Source organism: Setaria italica, chromosome IV (assembly GCF_000263155.2).
Source record: "Setaria italica strain Yugu1 chromosome IV, Setaria_italica_v2.0, whole genome shotgun sequence".
NCBI classification, from domain to species: Eukaryota; Viridiplantae; Streptophyta; class Magnoliopsida; order Poales; family Poaceae; genus Setaria; species Setaria italica.
The window spans coordinates 10,103,046-10,129,930 of NC_028453.1; the positions used below are offsets into that span (position 1 = coordinate 10,103,046).

The 26,885-nt window shown below is 43.4% G+C and overlaps 1 long non-coding RNA gene across 6 annotated transcripts; it reads left to right on the top strand.

The window, feature by feature from the left end:
- The first annotated feature begins 8,428 nt into the window (after nt 1–8,428).
- Nucleotides 8,429–16,676, top strand: LOC111256958. Of its 6 annotated transcripts, none has more exons than XR_002677251.1 (6): nt 9,875–10,843; nt 11,525–11,758; nt 11,879–12,003; nt 12,711–13,962; nt 14,057–14,869; nt 16,621–16,676. It is a non-coding gene; the product is annotated as an uncharacterized LOC111256958 (long non-coding RNA). The 6 variants fall into 6 exon arrangements; XR_002677249.1 differs by having other exon boundaries at nt 9,876–10,843; nt 11,883–12,003; XR_002677248.1 differs by having other exon boundaries at nt 9,886–10,843; nt 11,525–12,003; nt 14,057–14,260; nt 14,714–14,869.
- Nucleotides 16,677–26,885: the final 10,209 nt, after the last annotated feature.

Here is a 26,885-nt window from a genome sequence, read left to right on the forward strand (position 1 = left end):
GAGCAAGTTGACGCTTGGAAATGTGGCAGCGCGAACGAAGTATCAGTATTTATCGTACTAACTCGTTAATTAAATATAAAAAAATATAAATGCCAAATAAAGTTTGGTGAACTTTGACGACGACCCAAATTATTAGCTTACGCTCCAAAATTCCTTCATAATCTTTTTTCCATGATTCGGAAAATGTCTCTTTCTTGAGTCAAAATAATCATCGTTTCGTTCCAAGCACACGGTCAATTTTACTACACTGCAGTGCTAGTGAGCTAGATGCTCCTGTTGCAAGGGACACTAATGTCTGAACAGGTGGACGATGTGCACACGAGTGGACTTGGGCTCGCATCGTTGACAGGCACCGGCTGCAGGTCCTGAACCTGAAACTTTGCCTTTGGCTTCTTTTCAAACTTCTTTTTGTTGTCCAACGTACGTGTACAGTGCAATGAACGAAAAAGTACTTCTCTGAGACCTTCTAGCAATTATCAACAACTTCGGTCCCCCAGTTGCGAACGCCTTTCCGGATTCTACACTGAGCCCAACTGGGAAAAAGGCACCATGCATCGCTGTTTGAGCAATACTAGCAAAGAGCTGTGTGTACGCTTTGGCTTTGCCCATCAAACAGGTCTTTCATAAAGCCTTGCTACAAGGTCGTCTTTCCATACATACATATTCCAGAAGTACTTAATGATGCTTTACGAAAAATAAAGATACCAACAAACAAGTGCAGTGTGCTTCGTGATGAAAGAACTTCGGAATACAGCTGAACTATATATGCAAGACTACATCAAATTTTTTTTTCTTGATTTGTGATTCTTGTACAACTTTTAAGAGAACATAAGAGCACTGCTAAAATTACTCTACTCGAAGGTACATCCAGGTCCGTGTCTTGGCCATAATCGGTAGACCTTATGACCAAAATAAAACACACTAAATGTTTGTTGAGAAATTATAAAACATACTCCCTCCGTCTCAAATTACTGTCCGTTTTAGCTTTTCTAAATACATAGCTTTTACTAGGTACCTAGAAGATATACGTATGTCTATACGTAGCAAAAACTATGTATCCAGAAAAACTAAAACAAATAGTAATTTCGGACGGATGGAGTAGATGGAGACAGAGATTGTAGCCATGCCAACCTCATTTAAAAAAATATAGAACCACTTAAAAATTTAAATTTACTTAAAAATGCACGGGCAACTCAAACAAAAAGACTTTGAAGTTGGTTAATTTCAACCGAAATAGAAAATGTTCCTTTTGTTTTGCTGTTAGGGTTGGGAAATGTTCAACTTTGGGTCAAGGAGAGAAATTCAAGGTGTTTATGCAGAGTGCTTCAATGGAGAACATGATGAAACGTCATTAACACCTGCATGTTATAGTACTCCGTAAGCACCTGAAGCAAATTTAATAAACATTTTTTTCCTCTAACAGGATAATATAAACCCTTTTTCTATTTATATATTTTCTCTAAGCATATCCCCGTGGAATAATAGCAAGTCGTGCAAGATTGTATTTCTTTTTTGTCTTTTTCATTCCAGCCTAATAAGAAGATTAGTTACCTTTCGGAGAATAAAAAACTATATTTAGCCGAACCAATTGGCTTGGTGCGCACGACGGGTGAGGAATTGTCTGTCTCCTGGAAAGCATGCCTAGCCACGAGGAAACGGGAGATCGAATGGGAAGCTCATGCGACTTCAGATAGTGGGGAAATTATATTTGCTCGGCCGTTAGGCTGCCCATTTCAGCTACATGAAATTCAGAACAGTCGGTGCAACGACTCCGTTGCATTCCTTTCGACTTCGTTCTGAAAGTAGACTGAATGGCGTTCAACAACGTCAATGCTATCTACTATCGTCATTAATCACAAGTCGGCAGGAAAAAATGCTACAAATCATCAGCAGAAAACAGATACATATACTAGAAAATGATGAATGTTCTGTGCTATAAAACACTGGATTTTTTTTCACAAAATTGACGTGTTACCCCAAGTTCACTCGATTTCCCTACGGCTTAGCACTAGGGTGATTTGGAACATGAAAGATTTTATCTTGCTCCAGCAGGTTTTATACCTATTGATTTTTTTTGGAAATAATAACTGTGTTTTGAAAGGACCGTAATAGTACCTTCGTGTTTATTTTGAAACTTGATAAATATATCTTTTGGAACCAAATTTAAGTTTTCTCGCTGCAGGTCTGGGCTATGACTTAGTCTGAATCAGTCGAAGCTTAGCACTCGATAGTGAGTAGTGACCCAGTGAGAACTGTTTTGGAAGAGGATCCTGAAATCCTAGTATGAACAATGCTTTATTTCCTCTTCATTCCCCACTACGGAAAAGCATCATGAATCTTTAAAGGGCTCTGCATATAAACAAGACACAATCACACATCTCCCCAAACTTTCTTTCTCTCCACTTTTGACAGTGAGGTATCAAGCTAGAGCTAGCTTTAGCATGGCTTGAAAAAATGCCAATGAAAAGTGCTGCAAGGCCTTGCAGGCTTGCACTGGCCTCAACTAGCAAAGGATCAGCTATTGGGAGAATCATGCTTTTCTGGTTGTTTACTTGCGACTGATTGGTTCCCCCTTCTGGACAAGGGGAAAAATGATGGTGCTGTGCTGCTGTGGACCAAATCTTGTAACCAGTAAGCTGATACGCTATATATTCGCCTACTGATTGGTTTGGTCCACTAACGCTACATGGTTAATCAGTAGAGGTTTTCCCTTGGGAAAAGAGAGTAAAATGAGCCTTGTAGCCGGGAAAAGGAAAAAGAAACTCACTATGTTTCCACTGAGTTCTTGGGTATGTCTTCCTAATTGGGCAAACTTTGTCCGTCTAGCAATCAAGTATTGGACACATTTTGGACTTGGAGATGAGGTTTTGCACATGTTTTATGTAGTTTAGACAAGCTCTAGTGTCTTTTATTGGAAGTTGTAAACCAAGGCTGAAATCACTGTCATTACTTTAATATAATAAAGTTCCTATTTCGGTAGACTTTATATGCTGAGTTTTTGCCTTGATGTGGGCGAAAGGAAAGCACGAAAAGAATATGTATTGGAAAAATATGGTACGATTCTAGACATTATTAAAGAAGCCCTGCAAATCGGCAAACTAAGAGTTAAAGTTTGAGGATTTAAGGTGTCACAAATAAATTAAGGTAAAATATACCTGTTTGCTGTACAAGATGGAGAAAAATTATGCGCCTTACAAATATGAAATGGTTGGAGCATTTGGTTTCCACATGAGCAGCGAGTTGGAGCATTTGGTTTTACACGAGCAGAGAGTATTTCAAAGGTTGTGCAACATTGGTTCTTCTCGAAATCAATTATTGCTACGAACATAAGTGGCATAATTATGCATGTGAGTTGAAGACTAAATTTAAATTTGAATATCTATCCAACACAAAACAAATAAATCGAAGCAAAACCTCTAGTGCAATTTACAATGATCAGTTCCAATCTTCCCTTTGTGTTTTGATGACACTTTCAAAGCCGGATGAATTATTGTTTTGACTTTCGAAGTGAGCAACGAGTTTTCAGGGTTTTTTTTTTCAAAAGTTAGGGTGGCTTTCACCTCGATATGTCTCGGTATAAAATGCACTCAATTGCTTGGCTCATAGAGGTGACGTCCCTCGAAAAGTGGCTTCCAAACAACACCGGAGAGTGACAGTCCTACTCCTCAGGAGGGGGATAGTAGAAATTAAAGTAGGAGTAGGAGAAGAAAAAAAAAGGCGGGAAAGCTACGTGTCATCTAACAGAAAAACAGCACGCATGCTTTTTAAAAGCAGCGATGGATTTGTATAACGTCATAACGGCATGATTGGATGTTGTGAAGGGACGGGAGCATCACTAGCTAAATCTTGTTGATTAAGCTAACGGGGAAGAGGATATCATACCATTCGAACGCGTATGTGTATATAAATTAAGAAAAAAAAACATTGGCCAATCAGGCAATCACTGAAATTAATTGAGACACGCATCATTCCTCTGCTGGCATGTCGCCACAGATGTTGATAGTGTTAACCTAAATGTTGTTATTGTGACGGCATAATATAATAGTAAAGCTGAGCAGATATTCCTAAAAATTGGAGAGAAATGGAACGAAGAAATTGAGCACTACCAATAGCATTTAGTGAGAAAACCTGGGGAAACCACAGGCCAAGACATACTCAAAACTGTCTTGAAAAATCGATCTAAATCGTAAATCAAAGACATGGAGTTTAATTATTGAATCCTTCTCTAATACTAGCATATACTAACCTTAAATTCTAGAATGCTCTGAACCAATAACCTTCTGACGACTAATTTGCAACAACAATCGACCAGTAGGACCTTCAACCTGTTCGCTTTAGCTTATCAGCCGACTTATCAGCCACCGAACAGTATTTTTCTCTCACAATAAATCAGCCGTTTCAGCTTCTCAGCCGGCTTATAAGTCCAGCCGAACGGGCCCTTGTTTCAATCTTTTTTTTTTTGACTCGTCAGGCCAGTCCAAACGAGATGAACGACATTGCTCAGCCTTCTGTCAATGCAGCAAGATGCTGTTGACAACAGAACAGAGCAAGACTGAACGTCAGTTCCTACGCAACTTCCTAGTATTTTCAGTTAAGTGAACAACGTCTTCCTCCAGTACATTCCCTCTATCAGTGCATAATACCACTGCCTGCTCAGTCCTAGATCAAAGAAAAAAATTGTAAATAATTCTGCTGTCTCGCGTGAGCAGCAAGCTAAGGTAATCGATCGGTTGGGTTGCCGCCATCATACCGAGTCACCACCAACCATCGGATGCCAGTGGAGTCGTCGTACGTGGAGGGTCAGGGAAGAATCAGCTGCCTGGCTGGGGTTGCCATTGCAATGCAAATGCAATTAGTGGATGGAGTAGCAGTAGCAGAGTATTAATTCTCTTAGAATCTAATCTGGAGTTGGCTCGGGATTTGGTTCCGGTTTTAGCAGCTGTGCGTGCCATATATTCGCGCTAGCCGCTTTGTTTAATCGTCTCCATTGATTGCCGATTCTGTCGGAGCCTATAATCAATAATCATCAGGGCTTCTTGTCCTGTGCTTGCTTCCTAAACGCGGAGAGAATCGGATATCAGATTAAGCCAGTCAGGCAGCTTACCCGGCCTGTTTGTTTGAGATTATAATCCACCTAGATTATATAAGCTGAATTATAAGGTATGGGTACTATGATAAAATACTAACTTGGAGCTACATTTGGACCACAGATAATCTGAAATAAGCTGTCTTGAACAGCTTATTTGTGGTCCCATAATTCTCTTTTACTCTACTACCCTTAGATTATAATCCTATAATTTAGGTGGGAAACAAACGGATTATAATTTAGGTGGGAAACAAACGGCCCCTTGATCTGAAGCCGCATGCTGTGTGTTGGAGCAACTGATCGACGATGTTGTCGGCTTGTCGCCTCACTTGTCTCTCCAACTCCAACGCGGGAACGAAGCTTCCGAACTGAATTCCAACTGGAATTCAATTCTGAATTATGAACGTGCACGATAACTTTAGTGGCGGAGACTTTTGCATTGGTTTGGTCATCACATGTTTATTAATGACTGACCTTTTGCAAGCGATGACACGATGAACCTGGCTCCCTAACAACTATTCATTCTGTAAATTTTCTCTTGTATTAGCCTTCAATAATGCAGTTTGTTTGTTTAAAAAAAGGGCATATTCCGATGTGTTAGTTGCTGCAGCACCGGTCGATGACTTAATTTACACATAAGTAGACTCAACTGCATTAAACTGAGATGCCTTATAGACTATAGTCTGATCTTCCTCTAGATATTTCCAAGCTTAGTTAGTGGACCTGCACAGCCTTCGTTGCTTAATTAAGAACGAAAACAACACGGGGAATAAAAGCAGGGTGCAGTTTAATCCTGTTCGTCAGAAAACGACCTGACAGGAACGAAGCCATGTGAGATTTATTTCCAAACCCGCAATCAATTTCGCAGAAATCAAGTCTACGTACGTGATGTGCCCGCGAAACCTAGCTAATCCATTCGTCAGTAGCCACAACGTGTTTGATCGATCAGTCGTCGTGTGCTGCCATCACTGGCCGTTCGTCCATGGATGCATGGCACCGTGTTTGATCAGTTGTCAAGTCACCTAGGGTACGTGATCAGTGACTGTACTTAGAGATGATGAATTTGCAGCATTATACATGATGGCGTCGTACGTGGTAAGTTTTTCCAGTTCGCACCTGACGAAGACTGTCACTCGTCTGTCAAATTCTAGTTTCTACCCAAAGCCAGAAATTAGGCTTTGCGCAGCGTACTTGGCTTGCGTCACTAGACACTAGGCATACGATACAAGAACACTGTATGGGCCCGTATGGCTGGGCCAATCAGACTATCGGAGCATGAAGACGAGGCCCAAACCAGCAACGCGAGCCAATCAATATCGCCTTACGTCACCTTCGCATGTCATGGACGAGCACGCACCTGCCTCACACGCACGCCATGCACGGGCACCTTTCGCTCGCGTCCCTTCTCCCCCATGGCCATTGGAAGGAAAAAAAAATCCTCGTCATCTTCCTCTCAGCGTTGGTACTCCGGGGGCAGGTGGATGAAAACTACGTGACGGAAAGATCCTGAGAGGAAGGGCGATGGACGTGAGCAAAAGCAGAGATGATCAGGTCAATTCGATCGGGCTAGCACACACCCAGCAGCCACCACTCGAGATAAAAAGCGAGCGAGCGAGAGAGAGAGAGAGGATGCTCCAATTATGAGGGTGTAGGAGCGAAGAGGATCTTGTAAAGCTAATGACAACCCTGCCGCTTGATTAGCGAGGAAATAAAGCTGATGGCGATCACAAGAAACAAGGGTGTGCGTATTAGTTAGGGTTGTTAAAGATGGTGACCGCGTACGTGTCACTGTGTCAGCGATACGAGGAAAAAGCAGGTAGCTAGTGTGAAAGAGTCTTTACCCGATTGTTATGGTGGATTCTTTACCCAAGGAGGTGCTGTCGGCGGCTGCTACTCTGATGGAAATAAATGCAGCAAGATGAAAGTCCGAAAGTGACGGCATAGAGAGAGACGACGCTTTTCTACCCGTGTTGATTCTCCAGGAACATGCATGCCTCGCGATCGTCGTAGGTAAGATGATTTTAACCTTTCACCCCGGGTTAAAAGTAAACTAAAAAAAGGCTTCGGCTTCCACAATTAGCAAGATGTCAAATAATCTGATACTTCCTCCGTTCAGGTGGTTTTAACTTTTCTGTGCATAGTTTATGCTATGCAATATATGTCTAGATCCATGATCTATGAACTTAGAAAAACTAAAACGATCTACAATTTGGAACGGAGGGAGTAGGCATTTCTATCTATCAGGTACACACAGATCGGACTCCATGTTATGTTTTCTTTTATAGTGGATGACCTGATCCTCTCCGTTTTTTTAAGAAAAACTACTCCCTCCAAATTGCAAGTCATTATAATTTTCTTGGAAAGTCAAAACATCTCAATTTTAGTCAAATTTATATATACAATAAAGTACTAATATAAATGGTTTGATTCTCAAAAATATTGAAATGACCTATAATTCAAAACAGATACCAAGCTGGCTGCACTCCTGTAAAAATTTTGAAGTCCGCCGTGTCTGTGTTTTATCTCGCGCTGCATGTGATCCTCGCAAGCCTTTGAGAGTTGAGACGTGAAGTCTAGCTAGCTAATTGTTCAGAAGCAGCTGCCCGCATAATTGTCGCTTAATTTGTTTCCGTTCACCAGATTTTGAATTAAAAGAATCACCTCATCAAAATTGAAGTGTTGCGGGAACGGGAGCCCCGCACATGCCCAAACCACACACCGGCCGGCAGCTCGCTGGCGGCAGTGGCAGCTGCAAGCAACGGCCGCCGGCAGGGTGCGTAGCAGTTGCCCACAGCACACAGAGACAGGAGGCACGAGTCCAGGCGTGCAGCGGGGACGCATGCATGGGGGGTCCGGACACGTGGGATCGTGCCAGATGGCACATGATCCCACGTGGAACGATCGATCAACGGCGGCAGCCAGCAGGCTGGTGATGGAGACAGACAACTGCCAGCACCTGTAAAGTGATCGGAGCCTACTCGCAGCATGATTGGCTGAGTTCCCAGGAATGATCCCCTGCATGACCTAGATCTTGCCTATCTCAACCTGATCCTGGCTGTGCCCTAAAAAAAATTCTGATCCTGGCTGGCCGTGCTTGCGCCGTCGATTATACCACTGCCCGCCCGTTCTGTTCGTTCATGCCTGTTTATCACCTCATATTAGATCCGGTGCATTCCCGGATCTAAGAGGATATCCACGTCAACCCGTTAAGGTTAGCCGCTCGATCCACCATGCTCACGAGATTGGCCGTCAGATGCGGGTCTGTTCGGATTTCCGCCCGCTTTAAGACCCGAAACCTCGCGAACACTCTTGCCGCATCGGCCTGTCATCCGTCAAGCCGTCGCTCTTCCTCCTGTCCGCCCCCCGCCGCCCGCGTCGCCTCCTTCTTTCTCGCTGGTCCGACGATGGAAACAATGTAGTTGGAGATGCGACACAAGCAGATCTATCAGTTACGTGCCTCCTCGTTGTTCAGCGTTGGCTAAAAGGAAATGCGACTCCGGAGCAAGGCGCTGCTTCCGGCCTCCGCGCCGCTTAATCCACCCTCAGCTGCTCAATTTGCCGCCGCCTCCCTGCTCCTCCTCCCCACAGTATCTCCCTCCCTACTGCAGGCTCCGCCTCTCCCGCCGGCCCGCGCCATCGTGGCGTCGTCTCCCGCCCCATTGTTGCCGATCACAGCGGCTACCGCATGGTGCGGCTCACAGTGATTGGACCTGTCACAGGAGCTGCCGAGGACTGGCAGGGCAGCAGGGGGATTCTATTTGAGAGGTCCCCAGGGCCTGGCAGTGGTCAGAGCGGCGCCGGCGGCAAGCCACTGTGGGGGGCGTCCCGTCAACTCCTGTACACATCGCTAAGACCCGTCGTCGATCACCTGCTCGGTGAAATGCCAGCACCGGTTTGCTCTGCAGCCGGTTTGCTCTGCAGATCGGCAAACAAACATGTGCAGGCGTGCAGCTATGCTTCGTGCAGTTCATTTCTCTGTTCACTGCTGTTTCTTTGCCGTTTTATGTCTCTGATGCAGCGATGCCATCAATGCTGGAAGCCAAGAAGACTTCCAGAGAGGGATTCCAACTGTGGGCTAGCTCATGCTGCACATCGCCGATGAGTCCTTTCTCACCAAAGAAGCCAAGCAAACAGGTCAAGCTTTTCTTGCAATTTGGTGATCCCACTGTTTTTCCTGTTTTCTTTGAATTCAGTAAAAAGAACAGAATTTACTCCACTTGACTGAAGATTTGTCAATTAAGGGCGTAGATACTGTTTTCTGAAGTTCACAAGCTTATTTTCATGAGCCAAATTTTATGAACCCGATGGGATTGGCATTTTGAACTAAGTGCTAATCCTGTGACAATCTTCTTTCATGAAATTTACTTGCAAGATCCTTAACTCTATATTTCAATTGAGAATCTCTTGGTAACCAATCATTTATTGGTGTTGAGCTTCAAGTAATGGGATTGGCATTTTGAACTAAGTGCTAATCCTGTGACAATCTTCTTTCATGAAATTTACTTGCAAGATCCTTAACTCTACATTTCAATTGAGAATCTCTTGGTAACCAATCATTTATTGGTGTTGAGCTTCAAGTGCTAATCCTATGAGTTAACCTTATATGCTTTGCATCTTTATGTCAATACTCGATACACACTGAAATCATTAGATATCAGTTTGGCTAATTGCCTTAAGGCCCAAGGACATGGCACAAATTACTTTTTATATTCAGCTTTAGTAGTGATTGCTAAAATTTCTCTTTCTTAATGAAGCAACTGATGTTTTACTAAAGGCACATAACGTGGATATAAAACGGCAAAGAAATTCGTGGAAACAGCAGTGAACATAACGTAGATATAAAACAGCAGAGAACTTCTACAGCAGATTCTGAAACATGAAGTTCATCCATGTGTTGATGTGCACATTGGCAAAAAACAAATTTCTGAACTGCGCAAGTGCTCCCATGATATAATGTTAGTATTTAGATAAATAATGTGCACCGGCTTCACTTTGGTGGCTTAAAATCTTTGTCCACACAATCCTAATAGTAAGCAAGAAATAGCGTCAAAGCTTCTTTCCTGTGAACTGCCTTTCAAAATACTCGAGAAAATGCCTCAATGCAAAAATATTTGGAAGCTTGAGAAGTTCAGAAATGCGGCATCATATAGTTCGCATTCTGCAAATATCTCTATAGGAATTTTGACACTATGCTAAATATTGTACATAGACCTACAATCTTATTGATACATTTGTCTATATCATCGTTCTTAAATCTCAATTAGCACCATTTATACAAGAGTAGCAATGTGCATATACTCTGCAAGACTGCAACAGCGCCAACAAGATCACGGGTACTATGGGCGCGCCAAAGGCGCGCCAGATTTCTAGTTTTGATTAGAGCTAAAGATCCCATCCTAAGGCCCATGCAAATCGTGGGGCAAAAGGCCGGCCCAAGAGACCAAACTGGACCCCTGACCTGGCTGGAGTAGATAGACACCTACTTGTGGGCTACGAAACGCATCGTCGACAATGGGCTCGCCTCCGCTTTGTGGTGAGGCCCAACTCTGCGTCCTCCACCCCCACCTCGGACAGAGAAGCGAGAAAGCGTCTCCGCCGCCGCGGCGGTCGTACAAGCCAGCGGAGACGCGTGGGACGGAAGGATTAGCGCTCGTGACGACGGCGCCCCCGATTCTGCCACCGCCAGGGCCGCCTCTGCGCCGCCTCCACCCGGCAGGCGATTAGGACCTCCTCTCTGCCCAACGCTTGCGCCGTAAGGTCTCGCCCTCGTCCCTCTCGAGCACCCACACTCCAACCCCTTCTCTGAAACCGCATAGTCTCGACTCTTGAATCGTTGGTTTGCTGGTTGCTTTCGCAGGAATTTTGTTGTTTTTCTTTAAATCATAGTTTCCTTTGCCGCAGAGAATTCAGTAACAGGCGAGTTACCTTTTCACTTCATTTCTACTATGTAACTGATTCATGTCAAGTGTCAGTGTATTGTTGCGATAATATTCCGCAAGGGATCGGTCAATTGGCAATGACTAGCGTTGTTGTGATGCCCCTTTTGGCTGGTTATTGATCTCTCGCTGCTTTATTAAGTAGTGGTTCTAACGTGGTTCCTGGTGTGTACTGATGATTTGTTCAAGTGTGCTACATTCTAGGACAATTTGTTTATGATTTGACAGCTTAAAATGCCAGTGCCTTGTACTCTTTGTTCATATGAGATGCTTGATGTATCAGAATGATTCAGGGAACAGGTACTAGAATAATACTCGGCTGCACAATCTGAACCTAAAAAGATAGTAATTGAGGATGAGAAACGATTAGATACTGTCCTTGAAAAGTATTCATTAATTGAATACCAGTAACTGCATTTTGGATCATTTTTAGTTACAATTTTCTGTTGTGATCCCTGTATTCTGTACTTTATTTGAGATCCATTCGCTGTTGCCACTACAGGATTTGTATGACACAGTTATGAAGTCATTGTGAAGGGTGGACTGTAAATTACGTATGATATTAGCATCAGTGGATCGCCTCTCTCCTCGGTTTCCCTGTTAGGAACCAAACTATCCCATGGAGTTACTGCAAAAATACCCCAATGCTGTATGCCTGAAGAGAAAGCTTGTCGATAGTTACCTGACAAAAGATTCCAAGTCCCGTCGTGTTGAAGTGGATAATGTATCTTTTAAGGTGGGGAGCGGGTCGTCATCTGACCCACATGCTCACAGATGCCGCAATCAACCTAACCTTGCAAATGACTGCGTTAATTACCTAAACAGTACAGTACTTACTCGTGTTGTGTTTTACAAGGAAGGTCCATGGTGCAGTTTCCCAGAGAAGGTAGTTCCATCTCTTGTTGATGCATTCAAAGGTGACAAATCTAGTGTTGTGGTTATGATGGACGATCAGCCGCTTCTGCTCGATTTCTTATCAGTGTAGGTCCCTTTGACAGTATACAAGTCATCATTTGGTCACCATGCTAAGAAATAGTTGCTGTATATATATATATTTTCAAATTATAGGCATATTTTGAGTAGGAGCAATGATTAAGAAGGTTATAAGACTAAGAGAAAATTGGTCATCCTATCCTTTTTTTAAACACCTTAAGGGGAGAAAATAGGTTGCATGGGTACTTATAAATGTCAGAGAGGATGTGGTAAATGGGGATAAAGAAGATCAAGAACAATCTGTTTGAGAGCATTACCTGTAAGTTGTAAGGTGATGGTGAAAATTATATACGTATAATAACGGAAAGGATGGATATGCTAATGTTTGTACTCTCTCCAATATGATATTGTGTTAAGCACTTAAGACTGACCTCTAAGCGCATAGGATCAGTGCATTCATAAATGAAACTGTGGAAGGGGGCAATTGCATCAAGATGTCGTGCATGAGTGGGATAATATCAAGTTGGCCCTTATTCCATAATTATTCAGCACCTATTCATGTATAGTAGTGTATTTTTTCGTACCTGTTTGAGGAAATGGCATGCCCGCCCGCTGTTCTCTCTAGGATAATATTGTGTTCCCTTCACTTTTCCTGAACATCATCTTTGTGATTTTTGTAGATCTTGCAAGTTCTACATGTCTTTGCTGGCACATTTTATGTTCTTATAATATACTATTATTATCTCTTGCTGCAGCCATCTCTATGGTACAAGTCTCCTGTAAAAATAGCTACTGCTACTGTAAATACAGCATCAGACTCTATCTGCATCAAAGCTATAAGCAGGAATGTTTCATCTGCAACTCTTGGTCATGATTCTCTAGCACCAAGCTTAGTGCCTGTGAAATGTGAAAGCATCGATCCCAAAATTGGAGGTTCTGCAATAGTAAGTGTGGCAGTTGAATACCAGGATTTTCCCAGCCCAAGTCTGCCTCTTCAAAACTCTTCAGCACATTGCCCTGAGAGCTGTGACCCTTTTGTGCCAATAATGGTACCCACAGTTCAAACTTCCGTTCCGAGAGAAGTTACTGAAAACTTCTCCCTCAGGATTAATAACTGCAATACTGGACCTAGTATGGAAACTAATGGTCATGCTCCCATCACACAAACTTCCGTTTCTGAAAGGCACAACTCTGGTGTATCGAGATCTACAGTTCAGAATTCTGAATCTCTCAATATGAAATCCCTACATTCTGTAGTGCCAAGCACAGTACCGAGAATCTCGAAGCCCCTTCCAACTGCTATAGCACATGAAAACTCATCTTATCCAGATGCTACAGGCAGTGATGCTAAAACATCAGCTGTATCACCTCAATTCCAGTCAGCAAGTATGCCCCATCAGTCATATGCAGGAAGTTCGGCACCTCATCCCCATGTACGAAGTATGGTGTCTCAACTTCGTGTACCAAGTACAAGTAAGATGCCTCAAGTCCAAGTACAAGGTACAATGCTTCAAAATTTCAAAAACATTGTCAAGCTCAGTATTCTGGTGCAAAAAATATGATTCCTATAAGCTCCATACCTCTGCTGCCAACCGGAACACCAAAAAGCATTGCTACTCCCAAATCAACTGGGGAACTGAAGTTTCATCAGTCTCAAGGATTAAATGTGAGGGAAAGAAACATCGATTGTGCAGGACTAAGGGCAGCTCTGAAAGACTCCGATAATACTGCAATTTCGACAACTGAAGGGCAAAAAGATTCCATCTTGAATATGCTGCCTGATCTTTTTACATGAGTTCTGTAGGTTGCATTTATCTTGGCGTTCTAAACTTCTTTACTTGTTCTTCAGTTAACATGATGCCACGTTACTCAGCTGCCGGGTGTGGAGCAAACGAGAAAGTGCCCATTCAAGGTGTTGATGCTGGCGTCACTGTCACTGTAGCAGCAGATGCACTTGTTGCGCTATCAGAGAAGGGCAGGTAGAAGGAATTCAGGCGATTACGTCAGGTATATATCTTTTTTTTAATGCTGAAATCTGTATGCACGGTGCCGTTACCATCTCCCATCAGGCGCATCAGATCGATTTATGTTGCTCTGCCAGGTCTTTTTTGCTCCTACGAACCCATGGAAGAAACCAGCTAAGTTTCTCTCACCGGACAAATTTCACCTCACCCTGTTATCCTGGATGGTAAATCAATGGTGGTCAAATCAAATGGACGTTTCCCATATATGCGTAGCTGGTTCTGATGGCGGTTGTACAGTTGGTTATGATGTCTTGTACAGTGGGATTTTCATATACTTCTACGTAAGTCTGCAACTTTCTGAAGGTTCAGATCTGGGGCTTCAGCTTCGGCCTCATGTCCAGCTACTTTATGGCATACACATGAATCATGAAACTCGAAATCATTAGAAGTGAAACACCCAAATCACAATTTTGCACAATTCTTGGCTCGATCTTTTCTGTGGAAGTATGTGCTGGAATTGGGTCATAAAGTGATTACATATCCAGCTAGGTGCTGGAACTCGGTCATAAACTCGTAATTTATTCAGCTAGTGACTGCATCTAGTTTCTGATGTACCTGTCTACCTGAAGTACACTTACTTGCCAATGGGTGCTTTCACAGCACCCTTAAGCTAGAAGATTTATCCTGGCCAGATGAGGAGGGAGAACCAGATTCTGTTCCACCCCCCACATCGGTTACATCCATAGACCACGATGTGGTTCATAGATTGTTTCTCCGTGTGCATGTGCTACCAGGTTTTGGACAGTTCGAAGTTGAAGCCATCTCAAAAGGACAGTGAGTGCTCGATTACGCACGGCGCAGCATGAAGCACATCCCTCCAATGTGGCTGTCCATTCGCCGGAGACCAAAAATCAAGTCCACTGCAAGTGCAGCTTCAAGGAGTGATTAAGGTATATGCTCTTACAGGTACCCATTTACTAGTTTTTGCACTATAAATAAGTACTCCCAAATTATAGGTCGTTTTAGCTTTTTTAGATTCATAGATATTATCATACATCTAGACATACACTATATCTAGATGCATAATAATATCTATGAACCTAGAAAAGCCAAAACGATCTACAATTTGGAACGGAGGGAGTATCGTTTTAGTTCCTTGGGGAATTCTGTCCGCTAAATGCGGCCCTAGCATATCAGCATATGTGCTACTGGTCCACCAAAAAACATGCTACAACTCTACAAGTACCGGGCTACTGGCTCTATCAAATAGGAGTAGGTGGGTATATAATTAGTGGAAAACTATGCGAAAATTAGAGATATTCTATGCACAAGATAACTAGATAAAGTTGACATCTAGTACTAACTTTTTACCCGAGGAAGTGTGCTTTTTTTTTTGCACCTTTGCGTGCGCTCAGACGCGTCAAATGCTGCGAAGATAACAAAGACTCATCATGTATATATATTGGAGTACTAATAAAAGTGGGCTGATGTAACGTGCAGTGCATCACTTGGGTAGCCTAGCTAATGGACTGGCCTGTTACACCCACTTGCATTGGGGTTAGCCATGGAGCGGCAAACGTTAATAAATCTGCCCTTTAGTTTCCTGCGACGTAGAGTGCCTCCATCCGACCCGTCGCATTCACGATTCACAAGCGACCGCCACTACACGGGCACGGCCACCGAGAGCTAGCTTATCCCGGCTGGTCAGATGCTGGGTGCATGCGACACCCACATCCACATGGTCGATCGTTGCCTTGACTGGCAGCCCACTTGCAGCTAGCCGCAGGCTTCGGCGTATGTATCTCCCGCTGCACTGCACTGCACTGCACGCATGCTACTGGCACGGCATTTATTCCGGCTTGGAAGATGCCGCGTCGTGTGGTATCCGACGGGCGACGGCGGAGACGCCGTTGATGGACGCAGCTGTGCTCTGTGCTGCGTATCGGTGTGTATCCTAGTGGCCGTTGATTCGTGGCCCGCCTGGCATGGCCGGCGGCTTTGGCCGTCTTGTCCCGTAGCGGCGCGGATGCCGCCCCCTGAATGGGTGTACGGGGTTTCGCAAAGGCGTATCGTATCGTAGACGCCTGCATCCTGATGAAGACGAGAGAAAAAGCGGTTGAATGGAACTAGTGATTCTAAAAGGAAGCGTGTTTTACTTGCTCGCACAGTCGCACTTGTGGATCCCGTGAAGATGTTTGGCCCGTAACAACGCGTAGAATCGATGTAACACACTAACACAATAAAGCAATGACGGAAACTAGAAAAAATAGGAGGAAGAGGTCCAAATGCATTATGAGAAAACCTACAGTAAGATATAATAATGTTCTGTTAGGGTCATAAACGAATGATCCTGTAACATTTTCTTCTACCATTTCAAGCCTTCAAGGTGTGAAAATGCATAAGCGGTCATTAGACTTGTATAATGGAGTGTTATTCAGGTCCAAGAACCTTAAAATTTCAGATTCGCACCCTTTAAACTTGTTAAATTAAATGTGTCATCCAATCTAAAGGGATGATAAAGTATCAAGATTTTTCATTCAAATACATGGTAAACATTTGTGTGGCATAACGGGGCGCATGAAGCATGATGGAGTTCTGATATTAATCATATTTTAATCTTGGCAACACTAGTAATGAAAATACTATAGCTAAAGTTCTGCATGAAAGATAATTTTGTGTTATTGCCAATCCATATTGTCAGGGATAGATCCCAGTATCTGCAAGGAAGGAAGAAGATGGCGGAAGGAAGAAGACGGACTCCTACTTGGACTCATACCCTATAATTCTACTAGGACTTCTACCTTGTAACCGACTAGCAATCTCGCCCCTGGAGTATATAAAGGAGGGCAGGGGTACCTAGATCGGCAGAACCACAACAGAGGACCAAATCCTCAAACCAAACAACACCCAAGCGCAGGGCGCAATATACAACACCCCAAACAGGACGTAGGGTATTACGCTACTCTGGTGCCCCGAACCAGTATAAATCTGTATCTTGTGTCCTCGCTTTTACCTTCGAGTTCTAGGTCCGATGATTCCCCATCAACCAATCTACTACCTCGGGATACCCCTCGGTAGGTTGCCGAGTATAAAACACCGACATCTGGCGCGCCAGGTAGGGGTGATCGTCGAGATCATTGGGCGAGCTTGAAAGACCTCATCAAGATCAATCTACTCTATAAGATAAGAACTTTGTTCTCTCATCCAATCGACGACTCGGTGTGCAACTGCGTCAGAGTCCCAGGCAAAGTCGCTGGACAGGCTAATTCCGAGCTAGCATCTGTTCTCGCCGAATTGGAATTTGAAACGGAGTGCGGAATGGAGCAATTCACCTGCCGCCGATCGTCTCCAAGCATCAAGATCGAGATGGATGGAATTGGACGGCATCAAGACGAAATCCTACATGGAATCGATTTCCTTAGTCGAATCCGAAGCGGAGGCTGATCGGAAACGGAAAAGCACGCCAAGCATCAAAATAAAGAAATAGCTGCCGCTGTTCCCTCTGGCGCTGGAAATCAATAGTGCATTCAGCTTTGTGCACACCAAAAAGCTACCAGAAGGACTTTAGCTTGCGTGGCAACGCCAACAAATCTCCGATGATGCGATCGACTACTTCTGTAAGAGCAAGACGTCTATGCGGGCTCGCTAACAACTACTTCAATTACTCATCTCGACTAGAAAACTATTCGAGGCAGGTCGCACACCATCGACAACTAGTTGGAATCAACTCCGACTAGTCGGCCTCATCAAAAAATCGTCACGGCTTCATCGATAACCGCCACGGCTTCATCGATAATCGTCTATGAATCAAGCTAAGTCACTTTTTTAATTATTCCATATAATTTTTCCGGCTTGTTTTCCGCATGCAGGGCAACGCGTCGAGTACTTTTTTGTATATGCCTCTCGACGGAAATTACCCTCCAGAGCTACACTTTGCTAATTATTCCAAGGGCATGTTAACTAACATCCATGAGCTTGGTCACCGAATTACGGAAGCTATAGCTATGGGTTTTATGCACTGAGTTCCGAAAGCTCTGCCAACATGCTTGGTACATCGAATTTCGAAGGCCGTGGCCACGGGTTTGGTGCATTGAGTGCTGGAGGCTTTGCAGCGGCTACACCCTAAGGAGGCATAAATCCTATGCGCGGCAACACGCGCTCTCCTTCGCCAAAAAGCTAGAATAGTCTCAATGACTTCTTTATGCGCAATCGCGCAGTCTTTTTATTGCAATACCGACTACTTATTTTAAACGTCTTCTCTTAGCGGTCACTAATCTCCTCGAGCAGAACACGCCGTGAAAGCCTTGGATCTTCTGTCATGCCTAAACGCTAGGATGCAAGACAAAGATCTCCGTAGCAGCAGTGCCAGTATGCGTACACGAGATAAAAATCTCACACGCAGTGGCAATGGCTAAACAGGGACTGAGAGCCTAAACATAATAGGCTAGGCTAACTAATCGGGAAAAATATGGCCGAAACAAGAGCATGACACACAACATTTACATTATATTCATCATTGAATAAATTTCAGTAGTTCCAATATTCTACAAATATGCTAGATAATGTATGCATCTCTTTTTGCAGGTCAAGCTTCGACGATGACTCTCCAAGACGCTCAGCGTACCTCCAATGACTCCGCTAGCTCCCAGTCTCGGGGGCTAAGCGCCAATTACTACTCGTAATATCTCTAATGACTCAGCTAGCTTCCAAGCTTGGGGGCTAAGCATCAAATAACTACTCGACGTGGCTCCTAAGGCTCACTTGGTGCATAAGCTTGGGGGCTGGATGCTGCAAAACTACTCGGATGATGACTTGCGTGAAGATCAAGCTCGCTAAGACCCTTGGGTTGATTATTTAATCATTCCAAGGCTTGGGGGGCTGAGAAGCTAAACCCAACAGTTGATTTTTTTTCAAGACGAAGAAAGAAGATTTAAAATTTTATGGACTCTCAGCCTGATTCTTCGACTCAACCTAAGGCTCGGGGGCTACTCCATATGGAGTGCGACTTCCGCCGCCCTCCCTATCAGCAAAGATGAAGATTACAAAATCAAGACGATCAAGAGCTTGAGCACACCATAGCCTCATGGCAGCTTTGAAGAACTTTGAAGATTCAGCCAGACAAAGTACTCGAGAAGCACTAAACTACTCGGTGAGGATTTGAAAAACACTCGAAGACTGTTGCATTTGACTATGAAGCGCTCGAGGGCTTGTCGGGGATAGATCCTCAGTAACCACAAGGAAGGAAGAAGACGGACTCCTACTCGGACTCCCCAGTAATCTACTCGGACTCATACCTTGTAATCATACTAGGGCTCTTGCCTTGTAACCGACTAGTAATCTCACCCCCTGAAGTATATAAAGGAGGGTAGGGGTACCTAGATTGGCAGAACCATAATAGAGGACTAAATCCTCAACACCAAACAACACCCAAGCGCAGGGCGTAATATACAACACCCGAAACATGGCGTAGGGTATTACGCTACTTTGACAGCCCCAACCTGTATAAATCTGTGTCTTGTGTCCTCGCTTTTACCTTCGAGCTCTAGGTCCAATGATCCCCTACCAACCAATCTACTACCTCAGGATATCCCTCAGTAGGTTGCCGGGTATAAAATACCGACACATATGTAAAGTGGACTTCATTAGAAGTTTAGTCACAAAAGAAACTTACAAAGTTTTTAATCAATACAAGTAAAAACTTGTAGCGAAAGAAGCATGTAATTGTAAATTCTACGTTGCAGAGGATCTCTTTCCCTCACATAATGCGCTCCTACCTCCCCAGCCACACACACTCTCTGAGCACTCATCTTTCCTAGCAGCGGGAGCTAATATAACCTAATATTTAAACTTTTATATATTTTTGCCAATCATTTACACAGTATATAAGTTAACTTTTGTGCAGTTCATAGTTCATAACCCTGATAGTGTATCTAGCTCTACCTCCTCTATACGCAATGGCGACTCCAATACCCTATCTTGCTAGTTCCTTCTCTGTTTCTGATATTGATCTGTCATTGAATAATACATGAATTTTAAAGAAACCAGTTTGATATCTTCCAATGCTCGAAATGAATCCTGCTTCAAATGCGGTTTTAATAAATCCACCAGCCAAAAGCATGCCACGTGCCCATACGCACAAGGCGACAGTCCAAAAGGATCGACGCGAGGAAGTGAAGGGAGAAAAAAAAAATCTATCTTGGAACGGGGAAAGTAAGGAAAAGTTGAACGGAACGGGAGCAAGACGTAAGCACTGCTCCAAATTTCTAAAGCTGTCTATAGTTCTTTTTTTTTTTGATAAAGAAGCTGTCTATAATTTGGCTCCAGCTTGGACGAAGAGTCAGAGTAGTAGGGGTGTTTGGATAGCAGGTGCTAAACTTTATATGTGTCACATCGGATGTTCAGATGCTAATTAGGAGGACTAAATATGAGCTAATTATAAAACTAATTGTAGAACCTCGGAGCTAATTCGCGAGACGAATCCATTAAGACTAATTAATCTCCATTAACAAATGGTTACTGTAGCACTACATTGTCAAATCATGGACTAATTAGGCTTAATAGATTCGTATCACAAATTAGACTATCTGTGTAATTAATTTTGTAATTAAACTATATTTAATACTCCTAATTAATATCAAACATTAGATATGACAGGTGGTAAAGTTAAAAGTTTATCACGTGGGAGCCAAACAGGCCCGCAGTCGACCAGCAGCAGCTTGTTTGTGGCTCCAACACAACAGGAATATTCGTGGCACTCCGTCCCGTGTCAGCTGGCTCTGGGATTAACTGTGGCAAAGGAACGTGAGCGACCTTCGTGCTCGGTCGCACCGGCCACACCCGTCGCAGCTGTCAAAATTAGTCGGCATGGCATATACTTATACTTGGTCAAATCGGTTGGATATGTTACGCCTAATAAGCTTGCAGTTTTTTTTTACAACGTGGCGTTTCTACCTTTCGACATAGGAAGGAACGCGAAAGTGGTCAATTGGTCGGCATGCATGCCCAATGCTAATGCTTTAATTTGTGATCAAATGGCTTGTTGATATTACATGTAGGCACCTAGCTAGCTCGCTACGATTTTCTTTTAACGGCTTGACATGAGAGTAAGGCGTGATTTGAATATATACTAAGTTTGTAGCAATAGATTCAGATCATCATAAGACAATATACAGTCGTGAGATAGGTTTGGATGGGGTATAGATATTGTAGGCAAAGAGAGACCGTATGTAACAATGCACTTAACCTAATAGCCATGGCTTTATAGAGGAAAACATTTGAATTCAAAGAGAAACAATCGCTAAATCAGGTCATATCCTCTGACACTATTTTTATATAACTTTTTTAAAAAAACTTTTGCAGAAAAGTTGTTCAACACTTATTTCAGAAACCTTTTTATGTATTTTACAAAATCTTTTCTATACAAATATTTTGTAAAAAAGTTAAAGAGAAAAATAAAAAAAGGAAAAAAGTGGCGCACACTCATCAAGCTCGCCGCCTCTTACTATGCCACTTGAGTACATGGGTGAATCGAGGAAAAATGGAAGGGAAGGCTGAAGCTAAACATTCTAAACTAATTCACCAACAGGATGACATAAATTCATGATATAAAATACTAGATCAACATAATGGTCTAACGTAATTTCATAAAAATAGACAAAAGTACATTATGAGAAGTAATAACTAAGAAACGACAAATATGAATTTTTTCCATACAAAACCATGTATCCAAAAGATTATAGCGATGCCCATTATTCTTCTTCTTCATGAGAAGCAATCTGCACAAGGCAAAATAAATTAGTGACAAGGCAACTAATAACTCCAAAAAATTCTGAAATTAGAAGAGATTTAAGCTTACCACTAAGTTCTTCTGAAGCATTCATACGCAATTTTGCTGCACAAATATGTCTTTATAAGAGACATATACGAAAATACCCTCTCAACTGAATAAGTTGCCACTGGAAGTATCAATTAATTCAATGAGCCGGTAAACCAATGGGTAAGATGTATTCATTTTGGTCTGGGCCATTATTTCAGCAACATTTGAAAGTTCTATACATCCAAGAAATTCCTTGTTTCTTCTAACACATCCATGGAATTCTTGAAGTTCACTTGGTATAATCAAAATATGACCAATACCGAAATCTTTAGCATATATTTCACCAAGTCTCACAAGCTTATCCATATCAAAACTAGAGGAGTTACTTGTATACAGTGCAGCCATGCATACTAACAACTTTGAACTAACTTTACTAAATTGATGATTCATCTATGTCAAAATGGCATCGGTGGCATCAAGAAAAATCTCAACATGGTCGAAATGCATATTTGTTACCTTTTGCTTGCCATGTGCAGATGTCCCTCTAGCATGTACTTCCTTATCCATATTTGGCACTTTGATGTCCCTCTATTATGACTTCACTCGCGTTTTTTCACACCCATGATAAAATGCATTCCTTCAACAATATATCTTGATCCTTTCTTTGCAAAGCATGTGACAAATTATTTACAATGATCAACAACTCTTATCATCAAATGCAGGATGAACACAAAATAAAAGCTTCCCATTTTACCAATTAAACCAAAAGCACCACCAGACATGTTGGTTTAATAGAATACTTGCTCACAATCTCAAACACCTCCAAGATAACCTTCCACGTTACCAAAATATGATGCAATGTTTTAAATGTGAGAAAGGCTACTTTCTTGGTTTAATTCTCTTCTGATGGCAATTTCGTGATTCTCTACCTTTTCTAACAACCTATCATGGTGCTTTGCAAGCAAAAATTCCTTTTTCATATAAGATGCGCCCACAATATTAGCTATGAAAGAAATATAGTTTTTTTAGGGCAAATCGCGAGAGCTTTATTGATTAATCACCGGGTTACAATCCTTGTCGACAACCCCCTTATACAGTCCGGGACATTGTCGAGCCAGCACAATGTTTGGGATAGAGCCGAGGCCATGCACGCACACATGTGGGCAGCCTCATTGCCTTCCCTACGAACAAAGGAAACTCGAAAATCATGAAAAACCCTGCCTAACTCTCGGATTTCTTGCCGAAGACCAATCATTATACTCCGATCCTCCTCTCCTGATTGAAGAGACGCCACCAATGGGAGATTATCCAACTCCAGTATTACCTTATTGACACCGCGCCGCAATCGCCTCTGCAGTACCAGCATCTGGAAGGTGCTCATAGAACTGCGCCGACGCAGCCAGGACTGTTCCCTGCGCATCCCTGATAATTGCACCACCAGCACCGTTTCCTTGTGATTCAACAAAGGCAGCATCAGCATTCACTTTTGCCCATCCATTTGGCGGCCTCGCCCAACATCCATGCTGAGGTTGCTGGCTCTGGTTTGGCTTAGCATTCAGGCACACCAATTCGTCCAACATTGATGCGATGTGCCTAGCAGCTGCTATCGGACTCCAATCCTCCCGCCCATGTCGCCTTGCATTTCTGCCTGTCCACAGCGACCAGATTCCGCATATCACCTTGGCTGCGTCATCAATCGAGCAGTAGTCACCAGATAGCAAGTCTTTCGCCCATGTAGCTGGGTTCATACTCCTTTGCCGCCTGCCAGAAGCGTTGTGCCAAGGTACAATCAAACGCCACATGAAACAGAGATTCACCTTGCGCACCGCAGACCTCGCAGTGATCCTCTTGTGCGACATGTCTTCGTTTCAGTTCAGCTTTTGTTGGAAGATAGTTGTGGATTGCACTTCACCAGAAAATTCTCATCTTTGGTGGAATTTCTAGTTTCCACAGCCGCTTCCACCAGCCTGCCTCACCAGATGTTGTCGCTTCGTTCTCCCTCATAGCCTGCATGTGTCTCTGCTCATTTTTAAGAATACGGTAAGCTGACCTCACGGAGTATAGCCTCCATGTGTCTTTGAAAGAAATATAGTTAAAAAAATATGAAATAGTTGGAGTAGAATCTAAAACAGCAACAACCATTAATCGTAATTGATGGGCAAAACAATGCACATAGAAAGCATAAGGATTCTCATCACGAATCAATTACACCACGCTATTAAATTCAGCTCTCATAATTGGAAGCACCATCATAATCCCGCCATTTACCCCTTTGTAGATATATGTCGAGGACTCATCAATAAGCATACCACAAATCTTGTCCACAATCATTGTTGCGACTTCCTCCATGTAAGCTTTTGTAAGATTCTTTTGGACATAATATTTGACAATTTTTAGAGCCTTGGTCATATGCAGGGGCAGACCCAAGAACTGGTTAGGGGTGGGGTTGATCCAAGCTTATTAGAAGATCAATTATTTTTTCCCTTGGATATTTGTCTGATTCTTAATTGACCTCCATTGATTTTTTTTAGACTTGGACCAGGGCTGCAGCCTGGGCGCGGCAGCCCGGGCCGCAGATCTGCCACTGGTTATATGCATCCTTCATCATTTCAACCTTGCCTTTGTACCATTCAACCATATCTCTATACGTACCCTTGTCGAGGGAAGTAGAAAGATTCATCATGTCCATGAAAAGAATCACCTTGCATTATGAGAAATCTTGCAACATCAAAAGAAGATGTTAAGTGAATCATGTACCGATTTTCTTCTTCCTTATTGTTTTTTTTTCAAATTTTCTAGACATTCTTGTCTTTTGATTCATAAAGATAAAGTCATCAAGCTTCACCTTGCATTGCAATGACATTAAGAAGCATCATGTACCGTAAGTTTGTCCAGTGCCCTTCTCCATTTCTCATAACTGATATTTGCAAAGACATTACTCCAAAATTTTCAGGCTTTCCCAGATCAAAGAAACGATAACAATAAAAAAAATGCTGCATCCTTCGACTAACTATACTCCAACCAATCATAAGTCCCAACGCAATTCTGATGAAAGGGTCTCCATTCACCAATTTACCATGTGCGAGGAAATGTAAAACCAACAGGTTGTTGAGTTAGACCCTCGAAGCATATACACTTTTTTACTTGATCTCTATAATCTCAAATGGGTACTTCACCAATCGGTTTGCGCTTTCCAGGATCACTAATGATATCTTTATTTTGGGCATTTATGGTTGTCGTGTGTTCTCATTACTCTCTGGATTATGAGTACTAGTATTGCTTGAAATTAAACGAGCAATATTCTCTTGGACATCCTGCAATACTAGGAATTATTAACAAAAATTGAAGGAATGTTTTTTTTTTGAAACGAGCTGGCAGGAGAGCTGCCGCTATATTGAAAAAGGGGAGTGCCCGAAGGCGAAACAATTTAGAAAAATTACATGCTGCGCACTGCGAGCTTAGCTCACTGGCAGAAGGTAAACTGAAAAAACGCCCTTATATACCCTCAACTGCGCCTTGCGGCGTCCAAAAACCGGTCGAGATGCACCGCACCAGCCGACACCCACGTAGTTGCCTCGTCCCTTATGCGAGCTACTAAACGGGGAAAGGATTGCTCCTGTCGATGGAAAACTCGCGCGTTGCGCTCTTTCCAAACTTCCCACAAAACTAAGATGATGAGAGATTTGAATCCTCTTTTGTCAGGGACCTGCGCGCCTGCTAAAGCCGTCCACCAGTCATGCAGAGTGTCATGTGGAGCCCAACGTTCTGGTTCAATGGCCGGGCACCTCGTCCACTCGCTTAGTTGAGCCCAGACATTCCTTGTGTAATTGCATGCGGTGAACATGTGGAGCCCCGTCTCCTGAGTTGCTTCGCAGAGAACACAATTTGGGTTGCATGGCCAACCCCGTCTTTGCAACCGGTCCGCTGTCCAGATTCTGTCCTGGATCGCCAGCCAGCTAAAAAACTTACACTTTGGAGGTGCCCATGGTTTCCAGATGATGGCTTCGAAGTTGGTGTTTGTGGACCCGAAAAACTGTGCTCGGTATGCTGATCTCGTGCTATAATGACCGTCGGCCGTCAATTTCCATCGAATGGTGTCCGTTACCCCTTGTCGAAGTTGCAGGCGGCTCGCCGCATTCCAGATTCTCTGCAGCTCAATGAAGTGTGTGACCGAAAAGCTCTGGTGCTGGAGATCAATATCTGTGACCCAGGCATTATTTGTGATGGCTTCGCGCAGCGATCTATTCTTTCGTTTTGAAATGCGGTGAAGGTTGGGCGCCATGTCCCTGGGCCTTTGGCCGTCGATCCAGCCACTGTCCCAAAATGAGATTTTATTGCCATCACCGATTGTTATAGTGGTGGCTGCCGCGAATAACTTCCGGTCAGTCTGCGTGCAGGGGATATCACAATCATCCCATAAGGCGTTCTCATGTATCCATTGTTGCCACAGCCACCGCAGACGTAACGCTCTGGAGAATTTCCCCAGGTGTAGAATCCCAAGGCCACCCCCTTTCTTGTGTCTGGCGGCCCGCGTCCAATTCACCTTACATTTCCCGCCAGTGACATTCTCGTTTCCGGCCCAGATAAACTGTTTTCTTTTGGTATCAATGGTCTTCATGATTTGCTTTGGCGCTTGTAGAGCTGTGAGTAAATAAACCGGCTGGGCTGTCAGCACCGATTTGGCAAGTGTCAAACGCCCCGCTGCAGTCATATTTCGTGCATTCCAGCTGTTAAGTTTCTTTAGTGCCTTGTCGATCAAAGGCTGGAAGTCTACCGTTTTAAGTCTTGAAGTAGATAGCGGAAGACCAAGATATTTGGTTGGGAAAGTTCCGATCTTGGCTGGCATGCTCTGTAGAATGTCTGTTAGCGCTATCCCTTGACAACGAATAGGTAGAGCTGTTGACTTTTGGAAATTTGCTTTAAGTCCAGTCGCCTCGCCAAACATATTCAGTAAGTTCACTAGCGCATCTATCTCCGCTTTTCTTGGCGTAATGAAAAGAGCCGCATCATCCGCATACAGTGAAATCCGACATGAAGGCCCGCGGCCTCGTAGTTTAGAAAATATACCCATTTCCGTTGCTATGTGTAGTAGCCTTTGCAACGGGTCAATTGCTATGACGAAGAGGAGCGGTGAGAGGGGGTCACCCTGA